Here is a 20,528-nt window from a genome sequence, read left to right on the forward strand (position 1 = left end):
AACGTTTCCGCCGTTTTTCGATTCGTAACTCGTCCTAGGCCTTTGAGAGCACCATAACAAATTATATATCAAAACGTGCGGCTTCATCGGGAATAGTGTGCTATGACTTTTCTAAGAAATTCGTCATTTTTTCGCAGAATTATTCGCAAAAAACTGCCAAAAAAGTCCCATAGAAAATGAATGGGGAGCGAAAAAAATCGGCTCAAAAATCCACTCTTTTCAAAACGCCACTCCTTCGCCATACGTTCACCTAGAAACTTCATTTAACCATCAAAACGCAGTGATTTTTCTTGTCTCCGCAGGAATGTAGTTTATGTCAGGCTGAGATTTACAGTTTTTGATCAGTGAGTCCTCAAAAAAGTGAAAATTCTCAAAATCTGCTCTGGTTAGAGTGCAGCATGTCAGTTGGTAGAGTGGAGGAGAGGTGAAAAATCCGCCTGAAAATTTCCCGATCGCATCGCCCTCACGACCAAACGATAAATGTTAGGTGAATGAAATTTGGTCAGATTGTAGACAATTTTCCTGGGATTCAAATGAATCCAAGTTTGAAGACCGAGCTCTTTCTGAAGGGAAATGGCAGGCAGCAGTTTAGACCAAAGTCGCACCGTTCTCTCCATAGGAACCAATGTAAACTGAATCATCTGCCTCACGGAGGGACAGTGTTTTTTAAATCGCTGTAACTCGGTCATTTCTCACAATATTTGGAAAATAATTACATTTATGGAAAGCCACGGCCTTCCTGTCGCTCACGGTCATTTTGGTTTTCAGCTACCATTCACGGTTAGCCCACAGTTAGCGCCAGAACGAGACGTTGCGCGCTGCTGCTGAGAAGCACTTTTCTGCTGTCTGTGGCAGGCACCGTTGCTATGGGGGCCCATAGCAACCGCCCTTACACACGCGCAGGCATGGTCCCACGCACACACACAGACTCATTGGTGTGCCACACCCACCTTCACACCCAATACCTCTACAGGAGCTGCATTTCAGCATGTAAATCAGATCTACCTCTCAGCTTCACACAGCCTTTAGAGCAGGGCTGTAAAACTCAGTTCCAACACACCTGATTCAAATGATCAGGCTCGTTATCAGGCTTCTGCTGAGCTTGATGATGAGCTGATTATTTGAAACAGGTGTGTTGGAAGAAGGAAACATCTAGAACATAGAGGATAGTGGACCTCCAGGAACTGAGTTTGACACCCCTGCTTTACAGTAACTCCAATCCAAATTTTGACCAGGTCAGATCTTTCTGTCTCGACCTTTCAAAATAAAAGCACAGCACAATTTCAAAATAAAAGCCTGCGATGAACCCGAAAACGCCAGTTTAACCTCTCAGCTTCACACAGCCTTTAGAGCAGGGGTGTCAAACTCAGTTCCAACACACCTGATTCAAATGATCAGGCTCGTAATAGGGCTTCTGCTGAGCTTAATGATGAGCTAATCATTTGAATCGGGTGTGTTGTAAGAAGGAAACATCTGGAACACAGAGGATAGTGGTTCTCCAGGAACTGAGTTTGAGACCCCTGCTTTACAGTAACTCCAATGCAAATGTTGACCAGATGAGATCTTCCTGTCTCTGCCTTTCAAAATAAAAGCACAGCACAATTTCAAAATAAAAGCCTGCGATTGGCCTGAAAACACCAGTTAAACCTCTCAGCTTCACACAGCCTTTTGAGTAACTCCAATCCAAATTTTGACCAGGTGATATCTTCCCGTCTCTGCCTTTCAAAATAAAAGCACAGGACAATTTCAAAATAAAAGCCTGTGACGGACCAAAAAATAACCCTCTCCTGCCCAGCTCCGGACATGCACACATTCCGAGCCCCTCCCACGATTTCCGCGTGCGGGAATTGTCTAGTTAGGGGCTCGGGGCTGCAGTATGCAGCCCGAGCCACTATTGTTCTCCTGTTGGCGTTTATTAGGGGCTCGGGCTTCGACACGAGCCACTCTCCTCTCCATTGCAAAGCAATGGGAGGAGAGTGGCTCGTGGCGAAGCCACGAGCCACTATTGTTCTCCTGCTGCGTTTATCTTTTATTATTATTAACGTTTCCGCCGTTTTTCGGTCGCTAACTCGTCCTAGGGCTTTGAGAAAACCAAAACAAATTATATATCAAAACGTGCGGCTTCATCGGGAATCCCGGGCTATGACTTTTCTAAGACATTCGTCATTTTTTCGCAGAATTATTCGCAAAAAACTGCGAAAAAAGTCCCATAGAAAATGAATGGGGAAAGAAAAAAATCGGCTCAAAAAATCCACTTTTTTCCAAACGCCACTGCTTCGCCATACGTTCACCTAGAAACTTCATTTAACCATCAAAACGCAGTGATTTTTCTTGTCTTCGCAGGAATGTATTTTATGTCAGGCTGAGATTTACAGTTTTTGATCAGTGAGTCCTCAAAAAAGTGAAAATTCTCAAAATCTGCTCTGGTTAGAGTGCGTGATGTCAGTTGGTAGAGTGGAGGAGAGGAGAAAAATCCGCCTGAAAATTTCACGATCGCATCGCCCTCACGACCAAACGATAAATGTTAGGGGAATGAAATTTGGTCAGATTGTAGACAAATTTCCTGGGATTCAAATGAATCCAAGTTTGAAGACCTAGCTCTTTCTGAAGTGAAATGGCAGGCAGCAGTTTAGACCAAAGTCGCACCGTTCTCCCCATAGGAACCAATGTAAACTGAATCATCTGCCTCATGGAGGGACAGTGTTTTTTAAATCGCTGTAACTCGGTCATTTCTCACAATATTTGGAAAATAATTACATTTCTGGTTAGCCACAGCCTTCCTCTCGCTCACGGTCATTTCGGTTTTCAGCTAGCACTCACGGTTAGCCCACAGTTAGCGCCAGAACGAGACGTTGCGCGCTGCTGCTGAGAAGCACTTTTCTGCTGTCTGTGGCAGGCACCGTTGCTATGGGGGCCCATAGCAACCGCCCTTACACACGCGCAGGCATGTTCGCACGCACACACACAGACTCATTGGTGTGCCACGCCCACCTTCACACCCAATACCTTCACAGGAGCTGCATTTCAGCCTGAAAATCAGTTCAACCTCTCAGCTTCACACAGCCTTTAGAGCAGGGGTGTCAAACTCAGTTCCAACACACCTGATTCAAATGATCAGGCTCGTTATAATGCTTCTGCTGAGCTTAATGATGAGCTGATTATTTGAATCAGGTGTGTTGTCAGAAGGAAACATCTAGAACATAGAGGATAGTGGACCTCCAGGAACTGAGTTTGACACCCCTGCTTTGGGGTAACTCCAATCCAAATTTTGACAAGGTGAGATCTTCCCATCTCTGCCTTTCAAAATAAAAGCACAGCACAATTTTAAAATAAAAGCCTGTGACGGACTGGAAACGCCAGTTAAACCTCTCAGCTTCACACAGCCTTTTGAGTAATTCCAATTCAAATTTTGACCAGGTGAGATCTTCCTGTCTCTGTCTTTCAAAATAAAAGCACAGCACAATTTGCCAGTTAAACTTCTCAGTTTCACACAGCCTTTACAGTAACTCCAATCCAAATTTTGACCAGGTCCAATCTTCTTGTCTCTTCCTCTCAAAATAAAAGCACAGCACAATTTGCCTGTTAGACTTCTCAGCTTCACACAGCCTTTACAGTAACTCCAATCCAAATTTTGAACAGGTGAGATCTTCTTGCCTCTCGTGCTCTGCTCCGGACATGCACACATCCCGAGCCCCTCCCACGATTTCCGCGAGCGGGAATTGTCTAGTATTTCCATTACTACCCCAATGTCATTTTTTCTTCACGTTTCTGCCGATTTTCGGTCGCTAACTCGTCCTAGGGCTTTGAGAAAACCAAAGCAAATTATACATCAAAACGTGCGGCTTCATCGGGAATAGTGTGCTATGACTTTTCTAAGAAATTCGTAATTTTTTCGCAGAATTATTCGCAAAAAACTGCGCAAAAAGTCCCATAGGAAATGAATGGGGACTGATGAAAATCTGCTTGAAAAATCCAGTGTTTTCCAAACGCCACTGCTTCGCCATACATTCACCGAGAAGCTTCATTTAACCATCAAAACGCAGTCATTTTTCTTGTATCCGCAGGAATGTAGTTTATGTCAGGCTGAGATTTACAGTTTTTGATCAGTGAGTCCTCAAAAAGTGAAAATTCTCAAAATCTGCTCTGGTTAGAGTGCGGCATGTCAGTTGGTAGAGTGGAGGAGAGGTGAAAAATTCGCCTGAAAATTTCCCGATCGTATCGCCCTCACGACCAAACGATAAATGTTAGGGGAATGAAATTTGGTCAGATTGTAGACAAATTTCCTGGGATTCAAATGAATCCAAGTTTGAAGACCTAGCTCTTTCTGAAGTGAAATGGCAGGCAGCAGTTTAGAGCAAAGTCGCACCGTTCTCTCCATAGGAACCAATGTAAACTGAATCATCTGGCTCATGGAGGGACAGTGTTTTTTAAATCGCTGTAACTCGGTCATTTCTCACAATATTTGGAAAATAATTACATTTATGGAAAGCCACGGCCTTCCTCTCGCTCACGGTCGTTTCGGTTTTCAGCTAGCATTAACGGTTAGCCCACAATTAGCGCCAGAACGAGACGTTGCGTGCTGCTGCTGAGAAGCACTTTTTTGCTGTCTGTGGCAGGCACCGTTGCTATGGGGGCCATAGCAACCGCTCTTACACACGCGCAGGCATGCTCCCACGCACACACACAGACTCATTAGTGTGCCACACCCACCTTCACACCCAATACCTCCACAGGAGCTGCATTTCAGCCTGAAAATCAGTTCAACCTCTCAGCTTCACACAGCCTTTAGAGCAGGGGTGTCAAACTCAGTTCCAACACACCTGATTCAAATGATCAGTCTCGTTATCAGGCTTCTGCTGAGCTTAATGATAGTTAATCATTTGAATCAGGTGTGTTGGAAGAAGGAAACATGTACAACACAGAGGATAGTGGACCTCCAGGAACTGAATTAGACACCCCTGCCATAGAGTAACTCCAATCCAAATATTGACCAGGTCAGATCTTCCTTTCTCTGTCTTTCAAAATAAAATAACAGCACACTTTGAAAACAAAAGCCTTCCACACACCGGAAAACACCAGTTAAACCCCTCAGCTTCACACAGCCTTTACAGTAACTCCAATCCAAATGTTGACCAGGTGAGATCTTCCTGTCTTTGCCTTTCAAAATAAAAGCACAGCACAATTTGCCAGTTAAACCTCTCAGCTTCACACAGCCTTTAGAGTAACTCCAATCCAAATTTTGACCAGGTGAGATCTTCCTGTCTCTTCCTTTCAAAATAAAAGCACAGCACAATTTCAAAATAAAAGCCTGTGACGGACCAAAAAATAACCCTCTCCTGCCCAGCTCTGGACATGCACACATCCCGAGCCCCTCCCACGATTTCCGCGTGCGGGAATTGTCTAGTTAGGGGCTCGGGCTTCGACACGAGCCACTCTCCTCTCCATTGCAAAGCAATGGGAGGAGAGTGGCTCGTGGCGAAGCCACGAGCCACTATTGTTCTCCTGCTGCGTTTATCTTTTATTCTTCACGTTTCCGCCGTTTTTCGGTCGCTAACTAGTCCTAGGGCTTTGAGAAAACCAAAACAAATTATATATCAAAACGTGCGGCTTCATCGGGAATAGTGTGCTATGACTTTTCTAAGACATTCGTCATTTTTTCGCAGAATTATTCGCAAAAAACTGCGAAAAAAGTCCCATAGAAAATGAATGGGGAGTGAAAAAAATCGCCAGAAAAAATCCACTTTTTTCCCAACGCCACTGCTTCGCCATACGTTCACCTAGAAACTTCATTTAACCATCAAAACGTAGTGATTTTTCTTGTCTCCGCAGGAATGTATTTTCTGTCAGGCTGAGATTTACAGTTTTTGATCAGTGAGTCCTCAAAAAAGTGAAAATTTTCAAAATCTGCTCTGTTTAGAGTGCGGCATGTCAGTTGGTAGAGTGGAGGAGAGGTGAAAAATTCGCCTGAAAATTTCACGATCGCATCGCCCTCACGACCAAACTATAAATGTTAGGGGAATGAAATTTGGTCAGATTGTAAACAATTTTCCTGGGATTCAAATGAATCCAAGTTTGAAGACCTAGCTCTTTCTGAAGTGAAATGGCAGGCAGCAGTTTAGACCAAAGTCGCACCGTTCTCTCCATAAGAACCAATGTAAACTGAATCATCTGCCTCATGGAGGGACAGTGTTTTTTAAATCGCTGTAACTCGGTCATTTCTCAGAATATTTGGAAAATAATTACATTTATGGAAAGCCACAGCCTTCCTCTCGCTCACGGTCATTTTAGTTTTCAGCTACCATTAACGGTTAGCCCACAGTTAACGCCAGAACGAGACGTTGCACGCTGCTGCTGAGAAGCACTTTTCTGCTGTCTGTGGCAGGCACCGTTGCTATGGGGCCCATAGCAACCGCCCTTACACACGCGCAGGCATGGTCGCACGCACACACACAGACTCATTGGAATGCCACACCCACCTCCACACCCAATACCTCCACAGGAGCTGCATTTCAGCCTGAAAATCAGTTCAACCTCTCAGCTTCACACAGCCTTGAGAGCAGGGGTGTCAAACTCAGTTCCAACACACCTGATTCAAATGATCAGGCTCGTTATCAGGCTTCTGCTGAGCTTGATGATGAGGTGATCATTTGAATCAGGTGTGTTGGAAAAGGGAAACATCTAGAACATAGAGGATAGTGGACCTCCAGGAACTGAGTTTGACACACCTGCTTTAGAGTAACTCCAATCCAAATGTTGACCAGGTGAGATCGTCCTGTCTTTGCCTTTCAAAATAAAAGCACAGCACAATTTCAAAATAAAAGCCTGCGACGGACTGGAAACGCCAGTTAAACCTCTCAGCTTCACACAGCCTTTAGAGCAGGGGTGTCAAACTCAGTTCCAACACACCTGATTCAAATGATCAGGCTCGTTATCAGGCTTCTGCTGAGCTTAATGATAGCTAATCATTTGAATCAGGTGTGTTGTAAGAAGGAAACATCTGGAACACAGAGGATAGTGGACCTCCAGGAACTGAGTTTCACACCCCTGCTTTACAGTAACTCCAATCCAAGGTCAGATCTTCCGGTCGTTGCCTTTCAAAATAAAAGCACAGCACGATTTCAAAATAAAAGCCTGCGACAGACTGGAAACGCCAGTTAAACCTCTCAGCTTCACACAGCCTTTACAGTAACTCCAATCCAAATTTTGACCAGGTGTGATCTTCCTGTCACTGCCTTTCAAAATAAGAGCACAGCACAATTTCAAAATAAAAGCCTGCGACAGACCGGAAAACGCCAGTTAAACCTCTCAGATTCACACAGCCTTTACTCCAATCTAAATTTTGACCAGGTGAGATCTTCCTGTCTTTGCCTTTCAAAGTAAAAGCACAGCACAATTTCAAAATAAAAGCTTGCGACAGACTGGAAAACGCCAGTTAAACCTCTCAGCTTCACACAGCCTTTAGAATAAATACGCCTTTCCAGACATGCACACATCCCGAGCCCCTCCCACGATTTCCGCGAGCGGGAATTGTCTAGTATTTCCATTACTACCCCAATGTCATTTTTTCTTCACGTTTCTGCCGATTTTCGGTCGCTAACTCGTCCTAGGGCTTTGAGAAAACCAAAGCAAATTATACATCAAAACGTGCGGCTTCATCGGGAATAGTGTGCTATGACTTTTCTAAGAAATTCGTAATTTTTTCGCAGAATTATTCGCAAAAAACTGCGCAAAAAGTCCCATAGGAAATGAATGGGGACTGATGAAAATCTGCTTGAAAAATCCAGTGTTTTCCAAACGCCACTGCTTCGCCATACATTCACCGAGAAGCTTCATTTAACCATCAAAACGCAGTCATTTTTCTTGTATCCGCAGGAATGTAGTTTATGTCAGGCTGAGATTTACAGTTTTTGATCAGTGAGTCCTCAAAAAAGTGAAAATTCTCAAAATCTGCTCTGGTTAGAGTGCGGCATGTCAGTTGGTAGAGTGGAGGAGAGGTGAAAAATTCGCCTGAAAATTTCCCGATCGTATCGCCCTCACGACCAAACGATAAATGTTAGGGGAATGAAATTTGGTCAGATTGTAGACAAATTTCCTGGGATTCAAATGAATCCAAGTTTGAAGACCTAGCTCTTTCTGAAGTGAAATGGCAGGCAGCAGTTTAGAGCAAAGTCGCACCGTTCTCTCCATAGGAACCAATGTAAACTGAATCATCTGGCTCATGGAGGGACAGTGTTTTTTAAATCGCTGTAACTCGGTCATTTCTCACAATATTTGGAAAATAATTACATTTATGGAAAGCCACGGCCTTCCTCTCGCTCACGGTCGTTTCGGTTTTCAGCTAGCATTAACGGTTAGCCCACAATTAGCGCCAGAACGAGACGTTGCGTGCTGCTGCTGAGAAGCACTTTTTTGCTGTCTGTGGCAGGCACCGTTGCTATGGGGGCCATAGCAACCGCTCTTACACACGCGCAGGCATGCTCCCACGCACACACACAGACTCATTAGTGTGCCACACCCACCTTCACACCCAATACCTCCACAGGAGCTGCATTTCAGCCTGAAAATCAGTTCAACCTCTCAGCTTCACACAGCCTTTAGAGCAGGGGTGTCAAACTCAGTTCCAACACACCTGATTCAAATGATCAGTCTCGTTATCAGGCTTCTGCTGAGCTTAATGATAGTTAATCATTTGAATCAGGTGTGTTGGAAGAAGGAAACATGTACAACACAGAGGATAGTGGACCTCCAGGAACTGAATTAGACACCCCTGCCATAGAGTAACTCCAATCCAAATATTGACCAGGTCAGATCTTCCTTTCTCTGTCTTTCAAAATAAAATAACAGCACACTTTGAAAACAAAAGCCTTCCACACACCGGAAAACACCAGTTAAACCCCTCAGCTTCACACAGCCTTTACAGTAACTCCAATCCAAATGTTGACCAGGTGAGATCTTCCTGTCTTTGCCTTTCAAAATAAAAGCACAGCACAATTTGCCAGTTAAACCTCTCAGCTTCACACAGCCTTTAGAGTAACTCCAATCCAAATTTTGACCAGGTGAGATCTTCCTGTCTCTTCCTTTCAAAATAAAAGCACAGCACAATTTCAAAATAAAAGCCTGTGACGGACCAAAAAATAACCCTCTCCTGCCCAGCTCTGGACATGCACACATCCCGAGCCCCTCCCACGATTTCCGCGTGCGGGAATTGTCTAGTTATTATTCACGTTTCCGCCGTTTTTCGGTCACTAACTCGTCCTAGGGCTTTGAGAAAACCAAAGTAAATTATATATCAAAACGTGCGGCTTCATCGGGAATAGTGTGCTATGACTTTTCTAAGAAATTCGTCATTTTTTCGCAGAATTATTCGCAAAAAACTGCAAAAAAAGTCCCATAGGAAATGAATGGGGACTGAAAAAAAATGGCCTTGAAAAATCCACTGTTTTCCAAACGCCACTCCTTCGCCATACGTTCACCTAGAAACTTCATTTAACCATCAAAACGCAGTGATTTTTCTTGTCTACACAGGAATGTATTTTATGTCAGGCTGAGATTTACGGTTTTCAATCAGTGAGTCCTCAAAAAAGTGAAAATTTTCAAAATTTGCTCTGTTTAGAGTGCGGCATGTCGTTGGTAGAGTGGAGGAGAGGTGAAAAATTCGCCTGAAAATTTTACGATTGCATCGCCCTCACGACCAAACGATAAGAGATAGGAGAATGAAATTTGGTCAGATTGTAAACCATTTTCCTGGGATTCAAATGAATCCAAGTTTGAAGACCTAGCTCTTTCTGAAGAGAAATGGCAGGCAGCAGTTTAGACCAAAGTCGCACCGTTCTCTCCATAGGAACCAATGTAAACTGAATCATCTGCCTCATGGAGGGACAGTGTTTTTTAAATCGCTGTAACTCGGTCATTTCTCACAATATTTGAAAAATAATTACATTTATGGAAAGCCACGGCCTTCCTCTCGCTCACGGTCATTTCGGTTTTCAGCAAGCATTCACGGTTAGCCCACAATTAGCGCCAGAACGAGACGTTGCGCGCTGCTGCTGAGAAGCACTTTTTTGCTGTCTGTGGCAGGCACCGTTGCTATGGGGGCCATAGCAACCGCCCTTACACACGCGCAGGCATGTTTGCACGCACACACACAGACTCATTGGAGTGCCACACCCACCTTCACACCCAATACCTCCACAGGAGCTGCATTTCAGCCTGAAAATCAGTTCAACCTCTCAGCTTCACACAGCCTTTAGAGCAGGGGTGTCAAACTCACTTCCAACACACCTGATTCAAATGATCAGGCTCGTTATCAGGCTTTTGCTGAGCTTAATTATAGTGTATCATTTGAATCAGGTGTGTTGTAAGCAGGAAACATCTTGAACTAAGAGGATAGTGGACCTCCAGAAAAAGAGTTTGACACCCCTGCTTTACAGTAACTCCAAACCAAATTTTTACCAGCTGAGATCTTCCTGTCTTTGCCTTTCAAAATAAAAGGACAGCACAATTTCAAAATAAAAGCCTGCGACGGACTGAAAACTCCAGTTAAACCTCTCAGCTTCACACAGCCTTTACTCCAATCCAAATTTTAACCAGGTCTGATCTTCCTGTCTCTGCCTTTAAAAATAAAAGCACAGCACAATTTCAAAATAAAAGCCTGCAACAGACCAAAAAATGCAAGTTAAACCTCTCAGCTTCACACAGCCTTTAGAGTAACTCCAATCCAAATGTTGACCAGGTGAGATCTTCCTGTCTTTCCCTTTCAAAATAAAAGCACAGCACAATTTCAAAATAAAAGCCTGCGATGGTCCTGAAAACATCAGTTAAACCTCTCAGTTTCACACAGTCTTTACAATAACACCAATCCAAATTTTGACCAGGTGAGATCTTCCTATCTGTGCCTTTCAAAATAAAAGCACAGCACAATTTGCCAGTTAACCCTTTCAGCTTCACACAGCCTTTAGAGTAACTCCAATCCAAATTTTGACCATGTGAGATCTTCATGTCTCTGCCTTTGAAAATTAAAGCACAGCACAATTTTAAAATAAAAGCCTGCGAAGGACCGGAAAATGCCAGTTAAACCTCTCAGCTTCACACAGCGTTTAGAATAAATACGCCGCTCCGAACATGCACCCATCCCGAGCCCCTCCCACGATTTCCGCACCAGCGGGAATTGTCTAGTTAGGGGCTCGGGCTTCGGCACGAGCCACTCTCCTCTCCATTGCAAAGCAATGGGAGGAGAGTGGCTCGTGGCGAAGCCACGAGCCACTATTGTTCTCCTGCTGCGTTTATTATTATATTTTCTTCACGTTTCCGCCGTTTTTCGGTCGCTAACTCGTCCTAGGGCTTTGAGAAAATCAAAACAAATTATATATCAAAACGTGCGGCTTCATCGGGAATCCCGGGCTATGACTTTTCTAAGACATTCGTCATTTTTTCGCAGAATTATTCGCAAAAAACTGCCAAAAAAGTCCCATAGGAAATGAATGGGGACCGAAAAAAATCGGCTCAAAAAATCCCCTTTTTTCCAAACGCCACTGCTTCGCCATACGTTCACCTAGAAACTTCATTTAACCATCAAAACGCAGTAATTTTTCTTGTCTCCGCAGGAATGTATTTTCTGTCAGGCTGAGATTTACAGTTTTTGATCAGTGAGTCCTCAAAAAAATGAAAATTTTCAAAATCTGCTCTGTTTAGAGTGCGGCATGTCAGTTGGTAGAGTGGAGGAGAGGTGAAAAATTCGCCTGAAAATTTCACGATCGCATCGCCCTCACGACCAAACTATAAATGTTAGGGGAATGAAATTTGGTCAGATTGTAAACAATTTTCCTGGGATTCAAATGAATCCAAGTTTGAAGACCTAGCTCTTTCTTACGTGAAATGGCAGGCAGCAGTTTAGACCAAAGTCGCACCGTTCTCTCCATAAGAACCAATGTAAACTGAATCATCTGCCTCATGGAGGGACAGTGTTTTTTAAATCGCTGTAACTCGGTCATTTCTCACAATATTTGGAAAATAATTACATTTATGGAAAGCCACAGCCTTCCTCTCGCTCACGGTCATTTCGGTTTTCAGCTACCATTCACGGTTAGCCCACAGTTAGTGCCAGAACGAGACGTTGCGCGCTGCTGCTGAGAAGCACTTTTCTGCTGTCTGTGGCAGGCACCGTTGCTATGGGGGCCCATAGCAACCGCCCTTACACACGCGCAGGCATGGTCGCACGCACACACACAGACTCATTGGTGTGCCACACCCACCTTCACACCCAATACCTCCACAGGAGCTGCATTTCATCCTGAAAATCACTGAAACCTCTCAGCTTCACACAGCCTTTAGAGCAGGGGTGTCAAACTCAGTTCCAACACACCTGATTCAAATGATCAGGCTCGTTATAATGCTTCTGCTGAGCTTAATGATAGCTAATCATTTGAATCAGGTGTGTTGTAAGATGGAAACATCTGGAACATAGAGGATAGTGGACCTCCAGGAACTGAGTTAGACACCCCTGCTTTAGAGTAACTCCAATCCAAATTTTGACCAGGTGACATCTTCCTGTCTCTGCCTTTCAGAATAAAAGCACAGCACAATTTCAAAATAAAAGCCTGCGACGGACTGAAAACTCCAGTTAAACCTCTCAGCTTCACACAGCCTTTGGAGTGACTCCAATCCAAATTTTGACCAGGTGAGATCTTCCTGTCTTTGTCTTTCAAAATAAAAGCACAGCACAATTTCAAAATAAAAGCATGCAATGGACTGGAAAATGCCACTTAAACCTCTTAGCTTCACACAGCCTTTACTGTAACTCCAATCCAAATTTTGACCAGGTGAGAGCTTCCTGTCTCTGCCTTTCAAAATAAAAGCACAGCCCAATTTGTCAGTTAAACCTCTCAGCTTCACACAGCCTTTAGAGTAACTCCAATCCAAATTTTGACCAGGTGAGATCTTCCTGTCTCTGCCTTTCAAAATAAAAGCACGGCAAAATTTCAAAATAAAAGCCTATGACAGACTGGAAAACGCCAGTTAAACCTCTCAGCTTCACACAGCCTTTAGAGTAACTCCAATCCAAATGTTGACCAGGTGAGATCTTCCTGTCTCTGCCTTTCAAAATAAAAGCACAGCACAATTTGCCAGTTAAACCTCTCAGCTTCACACAGCCTTTTGAGTAACTCCAATCCAAATTTTGACCAGGTGAGATCTTCCTGTCTCTTCTTTTCAAAATAAAAACACAGCAAAATTTCAAAATAAAAGCCTGCAAGGTACTGGAAACGCCAGTTAAACCTCTCAGCTTGAAACAGCCTTTACAGTAACTCCAATCCAAATGTTCACCAGGTCAGATCTTCCTGTCTCTGCCTTTCAAAATAAAAGCACAGCACAATTTGCCAGTTAAACTTGTCAGTTTCACACAGCCTTTACAGTAGCTCCAATCCAAATTTTGACCAGGTGAGATCTTCCTGTCTCTCCCTTTCAAAATAAAAGCACAGCACAATTTCAAAATAAAATCCTGTGACGGACCAAAAAATACCCCTCTCCTGCCCAGCTCCGGACATGCACACATCCCGAGCCCCTCCCACGATTTCCGCGAGCGGGAATTGTCTAGTATTTCCATTACTACCCCAATATCATTTTTTCTTCACGTTTCCGCCGATTTTCGGTCGCTAACTCGTCCTAGGGCTTTGAGAAAACCAAAACAAATTATACATCAAAACGTGCGGCTTCATCGGGAATAGTGTGCTATGACTTTTCTAAGACATTCGTCATTTTTTCGCAGAATTATTCGCAAAAAACTGCGCAAAAAGTCCCATTGAAAATGAATGGGGAGTGAAAAAAATCGGCTCAAAAAATCCACTGTTTTCCAAACACCACTGCTTCGCCATACGTTCACCTAGAAACTTCATTTAACCATCAAAACGCAGTGATTTTTCTTGTCTCCGCAGGAATGTAGTTTATGTCTGGCTGAGATTTACAGTTTTTGATCAGTGAGTCCTCAAAAAAGTGAAAATTCTCAAAATCTGCTCTGGCTAGAGTGCGGCATGTCAGTTGGTAGAGTGGAGGAGAGGTGAAAAATCCGCCTGAAAATTTCCCGATCGCATCGCCCTCACGACCAAACGATAAGAGTTAGGAAAATGAAATTTGGTCAGATTGTAGACAAATTTCCTGGGATTCAAATGAATCCAAGTTTGAAGACCTAGCTCTTTCTGAAGTGAAATGGCAGGCAGCAGTTTAGACCAAAGTCGCACCGTTCTCTCCATAAGAACCAATGTAAACTGAATCATCTGCCTCATGGAGGGACAGTGTTTTTTAAATCGCTGTAACTCGGTCATTTCTCACAATATTTGGAAAATAATTACATTTATGGAAAGCCACAGCCTTCCTCTCGCTCACGGTCATTTTAGTTTTCAGCTAGCATTCACGGTTAGCCCACAATTAGCGCCAGAACGAGACGTTGCGCGCTGCTGCTGAGAAGCACTTTTTTGCTGTCTGTGGCAGGCACCGTTGCTATGGGGCCCATAGCAACCGCCCTTACACACGCGCAGGCATGTTCGCACGCACACACACAGACTCATTGGAGTGCCACACCCACCTTCACACCCAATACCTCCACAGGAGCTGCATTTCTGCCTGAAAATCAGTTAAACCTCTCAGCTTCACACAGCCTTTAGAGCAGGGGTGTCAAACTCAGTTCCAACACAGCTGATTCAAATGATCAGGCTCGTTATCAGGCTTCTGCTGAGCTTTATGATGTAAGAAGGAAACATCTGGAACACAGAGGATAGTGGACCTCCAGGAACTGAGTTAGACACCCCTGCTTTAGAGTAACTCTAATCCAAATTTTGACCTGGTGAGATCTTCCTGTCATTGCCATTCAAACTAAAAGCACAGCACAATTTCAAAATAAAAGCCTGCGACGGACTGAAAACTCCAGTTAAACCTCTCAGCTTCACACAGCCTTTACTCCAATCCAAAGTTTAACCAGGTCTGATTTTCCTGTCTCTGCCTTTCAAAATAAAAGCACAGCACAATTTCAAAATAAAAGCCTGCAACAGACCAAAAAATGCCAGTTAAACCTCTCAGCTTCACACAGCCTTTAGAGTAACTCCAATCCAAATGTTGACCAGGTGAGATCTTCCTGTCTTTCCCTTTCAAAATAAAAGCACAGCACAATTTCAAAATAAAAGCCTGCGATGGGCCTGAAAACACCAGTTAAACCTCTCAGCTTCACACAGCCTTTACAATAACTCCAATCCAAATTTTGACCAGGTGAGATCTTCCTGTCTCTGCCTTTCAAAATAAAAGCACAGCACAATTTCAAAATAAAAGCCTGCGACAGACTGGAAATGCCAGTTAAATATCTCAGCTTCACACCGCCTTTCGAACAGGGGTGTCAAACTCAGTTCCAACACACCTGATACAAATGATCAGGCTCGTTATCAGGCTTCTGCTGAGCTTAATGATAGCTAATCATTTGAATCAGGTGTGTTGTAAGAAGGAAACATCGAGAACACAGAGGATAGTGGTCCTCCAGGAACTGAGTTTGACACCCCAGCTTTACAGTAACTCCAATCCAAATTTTGACCAGGTGAGATCTTCCTGTCTCTGCCTTTGAAAATAAAAGCACAGCACAATTTTAAAATAAAAGTCTGTGACGGACCAGAAAATGTCACCAAAACCTCTCAGCTTCAAACAGCCGTTAGAATAAATACGCCTCTCCGAACATGCACACATCCCGAGCCCCTCCCACGATTTCCGCACCAGCGGGAATTGTCTAGTTAGGGGCTCGGGGCTGCAGCATGCAGCCCGAGCCACTATTGTTCTCCTGTGAAAAAAGCGTTTATTATTCTTCACGTTTCCGCCGTTTTTCGGTCGCTAACTAGTCCTAGGGCTTTGAGAAAACCAAAATAAATTATATATCAAAACGTGCGGCTTCATCGGGAATAGTGTGCTATGACTTTTCTAAGAAATACGTCATTTTTTCGCAGAATTATTCGCAAAAAACTGCCAAAAAAGTCCCATAGAAAATGAATGGGGAGCGAAAAAAATCGGCTTAAAAAAACCACTTTTTTCCAAACGCCACTGCTTCGCCATACGTTCACCTAGAAACTTCATTTAACCATCAAAACGCAGTGATTTTTCTTGTCTCCGCAGGAATGTAGTTTATGTCAGGCTGAGATTTACAGTTTTTCATCAGTGAGTCCTCAAAAAAGTGAAAATTCTCAAAATCTGCTCTGGTTAGAGTGCGGCATGTCAGTTGGTAGAGTGGAGGAGAGGTGAAAAATCCGCCTGAAAATTTCACGATCGCATCGCCCTCACGACCAAACCATAAGAGTTAGGAAAATGAAATTTGGTCAGATTGTAGACAATTTTCCTGGGATTCAAATGAATCCAAGTTTGAAGATCTAGCTCTTTCTGAAGTGAAATGGCAGGCAGCAGTTTAGACCAAAGTCGCACCGTTCTCTCCATAAGAACCAATGTAAACTGAATCATCTGCCTCATGGAGGGACAGTGTTTTTTAAATCGCTGTAACTCGGTCATTTCTCACAAGATTTGGAAAATAATTACATTTATGGAAAGCCACAGCCTTCCTCTCGCTCACGGTCATTTTAGTTTTCAGCTACCATTAACGGTTCGCCCACAATTAGCGCCAGAACGAGATGTTGCGCGCTGCTGCTGAGAAGCACTTTTTTGCTGTCTGTGGCAGGCACCGTTGCTATGGGGGCCCATAGCAACCGCTCTTACACACGCGCAGGCATGGTCGCACGCACACACACAGACTCATTGGTGTGCCACACCCACCTTCACACCCAATACCTCCACAGGAGCTGCATTTCAGCCTGAAAATCAGTTCAACCTCTCAGCTTCACACAGCCTTTACAGCAGGGGTGTCAAACTCACTTCCAACACACCTGATTCAAATGATCAGGCTCGTTATCAGGCTTTTGCTGAGCTTAATGATAGTGTATCATTTGAATCAGGTGTGTTGTAAGAAGGAAACATCTAAAACATAGAGGATAGTGGTCCTCCAGAAACTGAGTTTGACACCCCTGCTTTAGAGTAACTCCAATCCAAATGTTGACCAGGTGAGATCTTCCTGTCTTTCCCTTTCAAAATAAAAGCACAGCACAATTTCAAAATAAAAGCCTGCGATGGGCCTGAAAACACCAGTTAAACCTCTCAGCTTCACACAGCCTTTAGAGCAGGGGTGTCAAACTCAGTTCCAACACACCTGATTCAAATGATCAGGCTCGTTATCAGGCTTCTGCTGAGCTTGATGATGAGCTGCTTATTTGAATCAGGTGTGTTGTAAGAAGGAAACATCTAGAACATAGAGGATAGTGGACCTCCAGGAACTGACTTTGACACACCTGCTTTAGAGTAACTCCAATCCAAATGTTGACCAGGTGAGATCTTCCTGTCTTTGCCTTTCAAAATAAAAGCACAGCACAATTTCAAAATAAAAGCCTTCGACGGACTGAAAGCGCCAGTTAAACCTCTCAGCTTCACACAGCCTTTTGAGTAACTCCAATCTAAATTTTGACCAGGTGACATCTTCCTGTCTCTGCCGTTCAAAATAAAAGCACAGCACAATGTCAAAATAAAAGCCTGCAAGGTACTGGAAATGCCTGTTAAACCTCTCAGCTTCACACAGCCTTTACAGTAACTTAAATCCAAATGTTCACCAGGTGAGATCTTCCCATCTCTTCCTTTCAAAATAAAAGCACAGCACAATTTCAAAATAAAAGCCTGCGATGGACGGACTGGAAAACGCCAGTTAATCCTCTCAGCTTCACACAGCCTTTACAGTAACTCCAATCCAAATTTTGACCAGGTGAGATCTTGCTGTCTCTTGCTTTCAAAATAAAAGCACGGAACAACTTCAAAATAAATGCCTGTTATGGGCTGGAAAACGCGGAAATACGCCTCTCCGGACATGCACACATCCCGAGCCCCTCCCACGATTTCCGCGAGCGGGAATTGTCTAGTATTTCCATTACTACCCCAATATCATTTTTTCTTCACATTTCCGCCGATTTTCGGTCGCTAACTCGTCCTAGGGCTTTGAGAAAACCAACATAAATTATATATCAAAACGTGCGGCTTCATCGGGAATAGTGTGCTATGACTTTTCTAAGACATTCGTCATTTTATCGCAGAATTATTCGCATAAAACTGCGAAAAAAGTCCCATAGGAAATGAATGGGGAGTGAAAAAAATCGGATCAAAAAATCCACTTTTTTCCAAACGCCACTGCTTCGCCATACGTTCACCTAGAAACTTCATTTAACCATCAAAACGCAGTGATTTTTCTTGTCTCCGCAGGAATGTAGTTAATGTCTGGCTGAGATTTACAGTTTTTGATCAGTGAGTCCTCAAAAAAGTGAAAATTCTCAAAATCTGCTCTGGTTAGAGTGCGACATGTCAGTTGGTAGAGTGGAGGAGAGGTGAAAAATCCGCCTGAAAATTTCACGATCGCATCGCCCTCACGACCAAACGATAAGAGATAGGAGAATGAAATTTGGTCAGATTGTAAACAATTTTCTTGGGATTCAAATGAATCCAAGTTTGAAGGTCTAGCTCTTTCTGAAGGGAAATGGCAGGCAGCAGTTTAGAGCAAAGTCGCACCGTTCTCCCGAAAGAACCAATGTAAACTGAATCATCTGCCTCATGGAGGGACAGTGTTTTTTAAATCGCTGTAACTCGGTCATTTCTCACAATATTTGGAAAATAATTACATTTATGTAAAGCCACAGCCTTCCTCTCGCTCACGGTCATTTTAGTTTTCAGCTAGCATTCACGGTTAGCCCACAATTAGCGCCAGAACGAGACGTTGCGTGCTGCTGCTGAGAAGCACTTTTTTGCTGTCTGTGGCAGGCACCGTTGCTATGGTGGCCCATAGCAACCGCCCTTACACACGCGCAGGCATGCTCCCAAGCACACACACAGACTCACTGGAGTACCACACCCACCTTCACACCCAATACCTCCACAGGAGCTGCATTTAAGCATGAAAATCAGTTCAACCTCTCAGCTTCACACAGCCTTTAGAGCAGGGGTTTCAAACTCAGTTCCAACACACCTGATTCAAATGATCAGGCTCGTTATCAGGCTTCTGCTGAGCTTGATGATAGCTAATCATTTGAATCAGGTGTGTTGTAAGAAGGAAACATCTAGAACACAGAGGATAGTGGTCCTCCAGGAACTGAGTTAGACACCCCTGCTTTAGAGTAACTCCAATCCAAATGTTGACCCGGTGAGATCTTCCTGTCGTTGCCTTTCAAAATAAAAGCACAGCACAATTTCAAAATAAAAGCCTGCGACAGGCTGGCAACGCCAGTTCAACCTCTCAACTTCACACAGCCTTTAGAGTAACTCCAATCCAAATTTTGACCAGGTCTGATCTTCTTGTCTCTTCCTCTCAAAATAAAAGCACAGCACAATTTGCCTGTTAGAATTCTCAGCTTCACACAGCCTTTACAGTAACTCCAATCCAAATTTTGAACAGGTGAGATCTTCTTGCCTCTCGTGCGCTGCTCCGGACATGCAAACATCCCGAGCCCCTCCCACGATTTCCGCACCAGCGGGAATTGTCTAGTTAGGGGCTCGGGCTTCGACACGAGCCACTCTCCTCTCCATTGCAAAGCAATGGGAGGAGAGTGGCTCGTGGCGAAGCCACGAGCCACTATTGTTCTCCTGTGAAAAAAGCGTTTATTATTATTATCTTTTATTCACGTTTCCGCCGTTTTTCGGTCGCTAACTCGTCCTAGGGCTTTGAGGAAACCAAAATAAATTATATATCAAAACGTGCGGCTTCTTCGGGAATCCCGGGCTATGACTTTTCTAAGAAATTCGTCATTTTATCGCAGAATTATTCGCAAAAAACTGCGAAAAAATTCCCATAGAAATGAATGGGGGCTGAAAAAAATCGGCTCAAAAAATCCACTATTTTCACAACGCCACTCCTTCGCCATACGTTCACCTAGAAACTTCATTTAACCATCAAAACGTAGTGATTTTTCTTGTCTCTGCAGGAATGTAGTTTATGTCAGGCTGACATTTACAGTTTTTGATCAGTGAGTCCTCAAAAAAGTGAAAATTCTCAAAATCTGCTCTGGTTAGAGTGCGGCATGTCAGTTGGTAGAGTGGAGGAGAGGTGAAAAATCCGCCTCAAAATTTCACGAACGAATCGCCGTCACGACCAAACGATAAATGTTAGGGGAATGAAATTTGGTCAGATTGTAAACAATTTTCCTGGGATTCAAATGATTCCAAGTTTGAAGACCGAGCTCTTTCTGAAGTGAAATGACAGGCAGCAGTTTAGAGCAAAGTCGCAGTCTTCTGTCCATAAGAGCCAATGTAAACTGAATCATCTGGCTCATGGAGGGACAGTGTTTTTTAAATCGCTGTTACTCGGTCATTTCTCACAATATTTGGAAAAAAATCATATGTTTGGATATCCACAGCCTTTCTCTCGCTCACGGTCATTTTAGTTTTCAGCTAGCATTCACGGTTAGCCCACAATTAGCGCCAGAACGAGACGT

At 43.7% G+C, this 20,528-nt stretch overlaps 1 long non-coding RNA gene across 2 annotated transcripts; it reads left to right on the forward strand.

Moving 5' to 3' along the window:
- The first annotated feature begins 243 nt into the window (after window positions 1-243).
- Window positions 244-14,188, forward strand: LOC127533346 (uncharacterized). 2 transcript variants are annotated; one of them, XR_007941096.1, is made up of 3 exons: window positions 244-487; window positions 6,015-7,994; window positions 14,051-14,188. It is a non-coding gene; the product is annotated as an uncharacterized LOC127533346 (long non-coding RNA). The 2 variants fall into 2 exon arrangements; XR_007941097.1 differs by lacking the exon at window positions 244-487 and adding an exon at window positions 5,033-5,136 and having other exon boundaries at window positions 7,348-7,994.
- The last annotated feature ends 6,340 nt before the right edge of the window (window positions 14,189-20,528 follow it).

The sequence above is a fragment of the Acanthochromis polyacanthus genome, chromosome 3 (assembly GCF_021347895.1).
Source record: "Acanthochromis polyacanthus isolate Apoly-LR-REF ecotype Palm Island chromosome 3, KAUST_Apoly_ChrSc, whole genome shotgun sequence".
NCBI classification, from domain to species: Eukaryota; Metazoa; Chordata; class Actinopteri; family Pomacentridae; genus Acanthochromis; species Acanthochromis polyacanthus.